Source organism: Lipotes vexillifer, unplaced genomic scaffold (genome assembly GCF_000442215.2).
Source record: "Lipotes vexillifer unplaced genomic scaffold, Lipotes_vexillifer_v1.1 scaffold12, whole genome shotgun sequence".
In the NCBI taxonomy this organism is placed as follows: Eukaryota; Metazoa; Chordata; class Mammalia; order Artiodactyla; family Lipotidae; genus Lipotes; species Lipotes vexillifer.
The window spans coordinates 5,040,210-5,050,659 of record NW_006796716.1 but is presented as its reverse complement, the minus strand read 5'-3'; positions in this window follow the sequence as shown (position 1 = coordinate 5,050,659).

The window sequence follows — 10,450 nt, the reverse complement described above, 5'->3', positions numbered from 1 at the left end:
AAGAGAATAAAGGAGGGGGCAGGGTCACAAAAGTTGAGAAGCGGGCCATCAAGGGGCCTCACAATTTGGATAAGGTCTTCATAGGTCAATTCTGGTCAATTTTCCTCACAGACAGATGAGGAAACAGACCCAGGGATGCCCAAGGTCACACGCTTCCAATGCGTCAAGTCCTGTCGATTCTCATCTCTTCACATCTTTCAAGGAGAAGGGAATTTTAAAAAAGGAAAGGTCAACTGTATCAATGCTAAGGGAGCTTATTTTCTGGCACATGTCACAAATATAATTCAATATTTATTTGTGAAGTTATTTATGTTTCTCTCCCTTTTAAGTGTAGGCTTCATGAGAGCAAGGATTTTGACTTCTTTATAATTAGTCTTGGCACGTGGCCTGAACACAGCAGGCATGGATCCCAACCAACATACAGTGACACTGGGGTGAGGTGCCCACCTCCTCTAAGGCCAAGAGAGAATGTCCTGTCACTCAGCACCACCTGCAAACCAGGAGACTAAGAAAAGTTGGCCATTCCCCTCTCCCAGCTGCCAAAACTTAAATACCACCTGCTTACCCCCAAGTGGCAAGATCAAGTTTTTCCCTCCTGAGAAGTATGAGGGCTTAGGAGCAGAGTTTCAAACACATAATCTTGCTTTCATTGTTTGCACACTCCAGATTGTGAAATTTGAATGTAATGCACAAATCCTTCCAGAGTAACACTGCCTCTTCATACTGTGAGCACTTCTCTCAGCCGTGAAAGTCTAGATAGGCTTCCCAGAAGAGGAGTTACTTGGGCTAACAATATAAAAGGGCATGAAAATAAGACCATGATGCTTCATCTATACTGATATCTGAGCCTAATGCTGCCCAGAATGCTATTTGAGTTTCAACTTTGAGTGCTAAGGACTGAGAAGCCATTTACGCCTGATGAGGGAACTGTGTTCTCTTACCTGTATAATTAGTTTACCTTGGCTGTACTATAACTACCTGTTTGTCTCTCTCTTCAACTGAATACTGTCTGGGTCTTAGTCATATCTGCACACTAAGCATGAGAACAGAGCTTTGAAAGTACATGCCGAGCCCTTTAGTACACAGATGAGTAGATGAGAGACATGGGGTGTGGGGTGATATTCAGGCACACGTCTTCCTTCACAATCTTAGTAGGTAAGACTTTTCACGTTAGGTGTTCCCTGCTGTGTAATGAAGGGACACAAAGATCATGCCTTCTATTTTTCCCCTTTGCAGAGCAAGGCCATTTGTATTGGTTAGGACGTGGCACTGGCTACATTTTATTCCCAGGAAATGACTAGCCTATCGCCATTGGGATAGATTCCAACCAGCTGGACCAGGTCCTGAGGTGAATAGGGCAGGTGATGGTCAAATAAGGCTTAGTGAGAAAATTATCTTAGCTGAGTACATATTTTGGAGGAAGATGAAAGCTTGTACTTTCCACAAGGGTTTTGTTTTTAAGAAGACTAAGAAAGGCTGTGGGTTTAGCTGAGTGAATTAAGTTGTCAGAAGTTATCAGATGACACCCCAATCATCCCATGTGGGATATATTTTGTGTTCCTCTCAGATGGGAACATACAGAGGTGGATCCTACACACAAGACCCTAGTGTCCTCATGACCTGCACCTGTCTTTATTCCTGGTGAGGTGAGATAGAGTCCTTGGTTCTGGACACCCGTGGGGGAGCTCCTGCGCAGGGATAGCCATGGAGGTAGGAGCCAGAATTGTAACCAAGTTGCTGCTGCAGCCTCAGGGCTCACTATTTCCCATAGTGACCCTTACCACAAAACAGCAAACGTTGAATACTGGCATTTCAGAGCAGAAGACTTGCCAGTCTATCTTCATGTTAGCATACATATGACATGTTGTGATCAATAGCTGTTGGGAAGCCACTTGCAGTCCCTGAACCTCAGTTTCTACATCTGTAAACTGGGGATTGTGGCATGACCCCACTTAAAGGTGCCCAGACAAAGCACCATGAGGGACCAGAAACAAATCAAAATTCCTAGGACTTTCCATCCTACTTTTCCTGGGGATCATCTTCCAGCTTCCCAGGTCTGTCCTTTGTTGGTATGGAAGCTTACAGCCACTTCTCTCCTTAGTCTCTGCTCTGTAGGGCTCCATTATCCCAGAGACTCCAGAGGTATGCTCCATACAGAGCTCGGTTGACTATCTCATTCCCTCCACTGGGAGACTGCTTCCAAGAGACGACCTGCATGGATGGCTTCTAGACCAGCAAAACGCCTGCACAAGGCATACGCCCACTTGGACTTGAATCAGTGGAAGGAAGAATAGATATTTTCATGCATTACGATTTCCAGTGGCAGGTATGGATTTTAACAGCTGCCTTCTCAAGAAAGCCTGAACCCAAAGATGACAAATTATAATGGTAGAAATTTCATGCTGCATGACAAGCTCCCAAGGAAATAAACGAGGGCAGGAGAGACAGTTGGGACTTACTGCACTTTACCAATGAGATCTATGCACTCAGGCCAGTGTTGGGCAGCCCTGGGGACTTTCAGAAGAACTATAGGTGAGAAAGGATAAAGGGAGAAGGAAGCGCACAAACACAGCTGAAATGTCTTCCATTTCTGTTGAGTTTTAAGAACTTCAGAGGTTTTGTTTTTTACATAATCCACAGTTTCTCTGCCAATCAGACAGAGAACCTGGCTCAGTGTAATCTTCAGCCGCTCAATCCTTGGGTCTCTCCCATCAGGTATGTGGCAGGTGCTCACAGGTGACACTGACTTCTACTAAAGGCCTCCTCCTATCAGCTCCATTTTAAAAATGCTCCTAACATTTGGTAGAGTTAGTGTCATGCAGTAGAGAAGAGCATCCAATCCAGTCAATGAATGGGCTCCTTTTTCAAAATAAAACTTGTTGGTTGTCCCTGAAACACTCTGGTTACACAGGACTAGATCACATGTGCAGGTTTCAACAAGACTTTCCTCTGATTTCTTGAGACTCCTTGCTCTGTGTGCAGCAAAAGCGGTGGCCCTGGATGGAAGAAAGCTCCCCAGTGGGGACAGGCTGCCTGCTACTTTGACTGCATGAGCTGCCCAGACAAGGAGATTTCCAGTCGCACAGGTACCGATCAGGAGGAATTTCCTTCCTCACCCTTTCATTTACATTCTTATTCGTCCCCCAAAAGCGAAGGATCTAGACTACGACTGAAATCTTCAAGTTCCCTCATTTGCTCAGCAATTTCACTATTAAAGTTAATCCCTATGAAAGGGATATGAATTAATATTCCTATGAAAGGATACTCTTCTCTTTGGTTTATTCCTACTCATCTTTTTGACCCTTAGCATTATCTTCTCAAGAAAATATTTTTAAGGACCATCCCAGAAGGACCTATGTTTGTTTCTACCAGGAAACTTAATACACAGTATTATGAGTATCTTGGTTTTATTGTACGTTACTCTCAACCAAACTCTGATCACACTGAAGGTTGTATCTTATTCTGCTTCCTTTCTCACATGCCTAGCACCATTCATAACACAAATAAGTGTTCAGAAATAATTTCTGTGATTTCACAAATGAAAAAACATCCTGTATTGCTGCTGTGAGGCTGTATTGTACAATGTGCTGAGGATGAATTCCGGTACCCCTCATTGTTCAATCACGCCTGTGCTCTGCTAGTTCAGAGTCAAGGAGAGGAGATGAACATGAGGGCTGACCACACAGACCATGGCCACTATACAAAGATGTGGGGGAAGATCTAACATTACTTCGGGAGGTCAGAGAATTTTCCACAAAATGTGCAGGTTTTATTATTGACTTCTGAAAGTTGAAAAGGATTGTATCAGCTGAATAAAGGGAGGAAGAATTCCTTGTCAGAAATAAGTGGCACATTTTTCCCACTCTTCAGGGACCTGAAAAAAAAAAAAGTCTAATGTGGCTGAAAAACAGCAAGTATAGGGTGGGATGATGGGACCCCATGATGGGAAGTGACAACAGTCTTGTACTGGAGACTTTTCACACCATAGTTAGTATTTTGGATTTGCCAAAGGACAAGCTAATTAAATGATGAGAGAGGGAAAACACCCCCCACCAATTAAATTTGTGGACAACATAAATTGGTCACTTTCCTTCCTGTTATTTAACATTGAAGTTCTGAGCAGCACAACAATGCGTGAAACAAAAGGGGTCATATTTATAGAAAAGGAAAATACAAGAGATTAAAGTACATCCTTTTGTACCAAAACTATTCCAAAGAATCAACTGAAACAGTATAATTGCTAAAACTTTCATGTAAAATCTCCTGATTCAAGATACATATATAAAAATAGATGATTTTTCTTTTTATAAAAATAATCAAGTAGATGAAATAAAATATTCCGTTCGGATAATAGCAATGTACAATATATCTCGGGATAACCTTAAGAAGACCTGCATGGAAATTATATCATCAAAATGCAAACTTTTGGAGAGGTGTATATCTTGATTACACGAAAGAACGAACCTTCACTTCTTTACACCCCCCGACTGGGCTCACCCTCGGGCCCATGGTGAAAGCATGGAAACTTATAAAAGCAGTAGGTGGTCTAGCTCGCTCAGTTCTGGCAAATTGGTGTAGAATACCTCAAGAGCAGAATTCCTCATGCTCCTACCCCATGCCTCCTGAGGTTTGCTTACAAGCAGTGATGACAGCGTAAAATAGAAAATGCCATGGATATGACCTACTTCTCGGGTAATTGACTGTTAGGTCAGGTGTGTACCCAGGAGCTCTCAGGAGAACACAAGCTCAAATGAATCCTTTTGGGGAAACTCAACCTCTTCTTCAGCATGAACCCTTTGCAAACTTGGCTGCTGACTAGCTCACCTCGAATTAGTGTTGGCTTTATTTGCACGTGTTTCTCATTAGAAGCTCATTGTCATCAGTTGGGGGGGGTCACTGCCAGAGCAGCTTGCAGTGGATCCCGTGCCCTGAAAAAGAGCCCTTTGCTTTGCTTGATCCGATTTTTACTATGTTCTGGGCTTCACACACATTTGGAATCAAAAGTACACCCAACACTGCAAAGTTCTGCCAGTTTTCTCTCCCTGTATCCACAAATCAGGCTGTAAAGTAGAATTTTTCCTGAATTCACTAATTAACTCCTCTTATTTCTGTCTGATTTACTCCATGACCTTCCTCTTTTCTCTGTAATAGATCCCCCTTCCTGTCTATATAACATCTCTTTATTTTACAGAATACAGATTTGGAATTTGGAAACATCCTAATCTACTCAGAAATAATTAGTAGGCTTAAAGAAATTTTAAATAACAAACAATGCCAGAACCCTCATTTTGAAATCAGGCAAAATCATTTCAAATTTCATTTGTAAGAAAAATCAATTTCAAGAAAATAATTATATAAGAGAGTGATTAGGGTGAAAACTCCATTTAAGATATTGAAGGTTATTAAAAACTACTCTTTCTTCACCATCGTTAAAGCACTCTTATTTAAAAACAAGACAAAAATGATCATTTTGCCACAATTGGGTAAGTCCAGTCTCTAAATAAGTACACAAAAGTGCAGCAGCCTTTCTATGGACAAATAATAACTGTATTAACTCTATGGCAGAAAAATATTCCAAAATGTAGGTACGCATTTAAAATATTTAGTAATGCAAGTACACAAGTCTGATACAAAAGTATTCTAAAATTATCTGTTGGGGAAATATGGAGTCAATAATCTTGACACAGGCAAGGGATGCTACTCAGGTGAGATGATTCAAGCTCAGTCTAGAGACAGGTGTTTATAGTTAGTTACGTGGAGAAGGGAGGAAATGATGCCCCAGGAAGAAGAGAACAAGAGTGATACACACAGGTATGAGTACAAAGGAGCATTCTGAGAACTGAAGGTAGACTTCTTTCAAAGTTTTGAGAGTAATGAATGATCTCAAAGGGCTGCTCACCCAACGGGGCACCAGGTCCTGATCAGTTGAGCTGAAGATTCCATTAAACCTTCAGAAAACAGGTAATTTTCACTCAATTTAATAGTACCATAATTTTTTTTAAAGAGGAAAGCTTCAAATATTTTATGGTTTGCTTTTGTTTATTATAATTCAGTATAAAATTCTTGCAATATTTGGACTACTGTGAACTCAGGTCTGCCTGACTCTAATGTTCTTTCAAGTTCTCTTGTTAGAAAACATTTAAAAATTTTAGTCCCGGTTGGCTGTGGTGTGCTATTTATTTAATGTACTTGATTAATCATTTCTAAGGCTTTATTTAAAATTTATTAGCATTTTATAAATGAGATTGGCCTAGGGTTTTCTTTTTTGATGATAAATTTATGAAATTAAATCTTGAGAAATTCATATTGAGATAAATATCAAAATACAGAAATTTCTCTAAACCCTGTAATTCTAAGAGAATGACAGCTTTTTAAGAGAAAAGGTTGTAATGAACATGAAAACTAGCAAAATGTGTATAAGGGAAAGATCACAGGCTTTGGAATCAGACAAACGTGATTAGGGCCCAGACTACGGTAAGGAAAGTGAGGTGCAGGAGGTACAAACATTAAGGAGGCACTCGGGGTCTTGCAGGGGCAGGGTTGGCACCTGAAACAGAATCCTGCTTGGATTTTGCCCCTGTGGGTGTCCTACTTGGCTCACCCTAATTCAGCCCCCTGGTTATGAGTCTACATCTAGCCCTGCTCGACCTACCTCCAAGATCTCGGGTGAGTTACTTCAGCTCTTTAAGCCTCAACAGTTTTCTTCTGCAAAGTGGTTGCTTCTATCTACCTACCTCTTGAGATACTGTGAAAATTGAAGGGGAGATATTATATGAAGCAAATTGCCTGGAGTATCACAGATACACATTAGAATTGGTTTCTTTAGCCCCCCTACTCCGTGGCCTTAAAAAAAAAGAAGGGGCTGCAGGAGAAGTAGGTAGCATGTAGATAATAACAGAGCTTTTTGTGTGGTTGAGAGTTTGGACTCAATCTAGAACAGTGATTCTCAAAGTGTAGTACGTATACCAACAGCACCAGCATTGCTGGAGAACGTGTTAGAAATGTAAATTCTGAGTTTCCCAATCAGAAACTCTGGTGGGAGACCAGCAAACTGCTTTAACAAGCCCCCCATGTGATTCTAATGCATGCTAATGTCTGAGAATCACTGATCTAGAAGAACATGAGAATAATTGTGGCATTTGAATCAAGGAAGTAAGAAACAATAATACCTGTGATTGAATGGTTGAGAGATGAGAGGGATTCAAGACAGAAGACAGCGAGACTCATTAGGGAGTCATTCTGTTAAAATACAAGTTATTCAAATTGGAACAACATAGTGAAAGTGATAATGAACAGGACATAGGTTTGCAATGATGTGGATAACAGACATAATGTAAATTTGTAGCTTCTTAAGTGAGCGTTTATGCCTTGGTGCTCTCTATATGTGCAACAGTTGGGATATTCTCTAGGTCACTGCAGGTTATCAATAAACGCTTGCTTTTGAGTGAATGAATCCAGGATATGTCCTACTCTGCCCATATCTAAGTGAAATAGTTGGGTGTAATTTTCGTTTATATGAAAGAACATGTTCCTTTGCATATGTAAGATAAACAAAAGAGGTGATGTTAGGTTCCTTGGTCCTAGATATACTAAGAAACACTAGACATCATTAACTCAGAATTCTTCACTCTGTAATGTTCCTTTATTTGGTGTCGAATTATAGAAATTTGACCACATGTAAATATTTAGGGAGATCAAGAGAATCACGGGGGCTTCCCTGGTGGCGCAGTGGTTGAGAGTCTGCCTGCCGATGCAGGGGACGCGGGTTCATGCCCCGGTCCGGGAGGATCCCACATGCCGCGGAGCAGCTGGGCCCGTGAGCCGTGGCCGCTGAGCCTGCGCATCCGGAGCCTGTGCTCCGCAATGGGAGAGGCCACAACAGTGAGAGGCCCGCGTACCGCTAAAAAAAAAAAAAAAGAGGGAATCACTGAACCCAAGGCAATGGCACCTTGCTTTTCTTGCTGGTTGTGAAGCAATGTACAAAGTGTCCAGACATCAGTACCCAAATAGTGATCGAGATCGTTGCCTCTCAAAGGCTGTGAGCTTTTTGTCCTATGAAGATCCTCTGGGGATGGTCCTTGCCTGCACTGCCCTTTGTCTGTCTATCCTCACAGCTGTAGTTCTTGGCGTCTTTGTGCAGTACAGGGACTCCTCCATAGTCAAAGCTAATCACCGGGCTCTCAGCTGCATCCTGCTCATCTCCCTCATCCTGTGCTTCCTCTGCTCTTTCCCCTTCATTGGCCATCCCAACACTGCCACCTGCATCCTCCAACAGATGACATTTGGAGTCATGTTCACTGTGGCTATTTCCACCATTTGGGCTAAAACCATCGCTGTAGTCCTGGCTTTCAAGGTCACAACCCCAGGGAGAAAGATGAGGCAGTGGTTGCTTTCAGGGGCACCCAATTTGATCATTCCCATCTGCTCATTGATTCAAGTGACTCTCTGTGCTGTCTGGTTGGGAACCTCTCCCCCTTCCGTTGACATGGATATACATTCAGAGCCTACCCTCCTAATCATTGTGTGCAATATGGGCTCTGCTGTCATGTTCTAACTTTCCTTAGGATACTTGGGCTCCTTGGCCCTCTCAAGCTTCACCTTGGCCTTCCTGGCCAGAAGCCTGCCTGACACTTTCAATGAAGCCAAGTTCCTGACATTCAGCATGTTGGTGTTCTGTGGTGTCTTGATCACCTTCCTCCTTGTGTATAATAGCACCAAGGGGAAGGTCATGGTGGCTGTGGAGATCTGTCCCATCTTGGCTTCCAGTGCTGGGTTACTAGGATGCGTCTTTGCCTCCAGGTGCTATAATATTCTCCTTAAGCAAGACAGGAATACCCTGCCAAGATTAAGGGGTAAAACAAACTCTGGGGAAAAATAAATATTTAAGGTTTTATTTCATGGATTTCATAAAACATTTAGAAAGCTTTAAATTAAGCAATACTTTGAAGAGTTCACTCCTCACACCCTGCCATGAGTACCTAAATGCTCTAACATCATTTCCTCCTTGATTTTCAATGCTCTGGTTATTATAAACTAAATTCCTAGATATAAATCTGTATTCTACACTCACTATTCTTTCATTGATGCTTTCTCTGAATTAATACCATGCTGTTTTAACTTTCTGGATTTCATGGTATGTTCTGACAGTTGATAATACCTGTTCTTCATTATTGCTGTTTTTCAGTTATTTTCTGTTTATTCTTACAATATTCTCTTTGACTTTTTGAATGGTCTTGGCAAATTCCATAATACACAGTCAGAGATTTGGATTGGCATCATTTTGAATTCAAAGGTTAATTTGAAGAAAGACTGACCTCTTTGCAATTAAAAGTTTCCCACTCAGGAATGTGTTATCTCTATTTATCTTAGCATTTTCCGTTTATTTATTAATGTTTTATTATAGTTTCTGACTGGTTATTTGGGTTGTTAACTAATGTATTGTTTCTTGTACATTTCTTGAGCTTACTTGTTTGCTCCTGTTAATTGTAAATTGATTCTTTTGGTCTTCTAAGGTATGAAAAATACTGTAAGGTTTCTTTCTGCTCAAGATAACTTATTTCTTTCCTAGTGTATTGGCAAGATTCTTTAATACAATGCTTAATCATAGCAGTAATTGTAGTTTTGTGTCTTGGCTTTAGTGGGAAATCTTCTAATGTTTTTTTTTTTTCCATTACAATGTTTGTGGTAGGTCTTTGGATCATACCTTTTTGTTAATCCAAATGAATATCTCATTAATGATGAGAGTGCCCTGTATTCAACCCAACCTGTTTTTTACATAAATTTAAAAAATTGTGATAAATACCCATAACATAAAATTTACCATCTTAACCATTTTTAAGTGTATAGTTTCAGTAGTGTTAAGTACATTGGTGTTGTGTGCAACAAGTCTCCAGAACTCTTTTGGTCTTCTCAAACTAAACCTCTGCACCCATGAAACAATTCCCTACCCCCTGGCATTCATCATTCTAGGTTCTTTCTCTATGAATTTGACTGCTCTAGGTACCTCAGAGAAGTAGGGTCATACAGCATGTGTGTTTTCATGACTTCATGACTTTCACTTAGAATAATGTCCTCAGGGTTCATCCATGTTGTAGCATGTGTCAAAATTTCCTTCCTTTTCAAGGATGAATAATATTCCATTGTATGTATATTTACCACATTTTGTTAATCCATTCCTTCATCAATGGGCACTTGAGTTGCTTCCACTTTGGGGCTCTTGTGAATTACGCTGCTATGAACAAGGGCATACAAATGCCTCTTTGAGATCCTGCTTTCAGTTCTTTTGGGCATATACCCAGAAATGGAATTGCTGTAATTCTTTTTTTTATTTTTTGAGGAACCACCAAACTGTTTGCTAGAGTAGCTGCAGCATTTTACATTCCCATCAACAGTGCACACACGTTCCGATTTCTCCACATCCTTACCAACACTTGCCCTTCTCTGCTGTTTA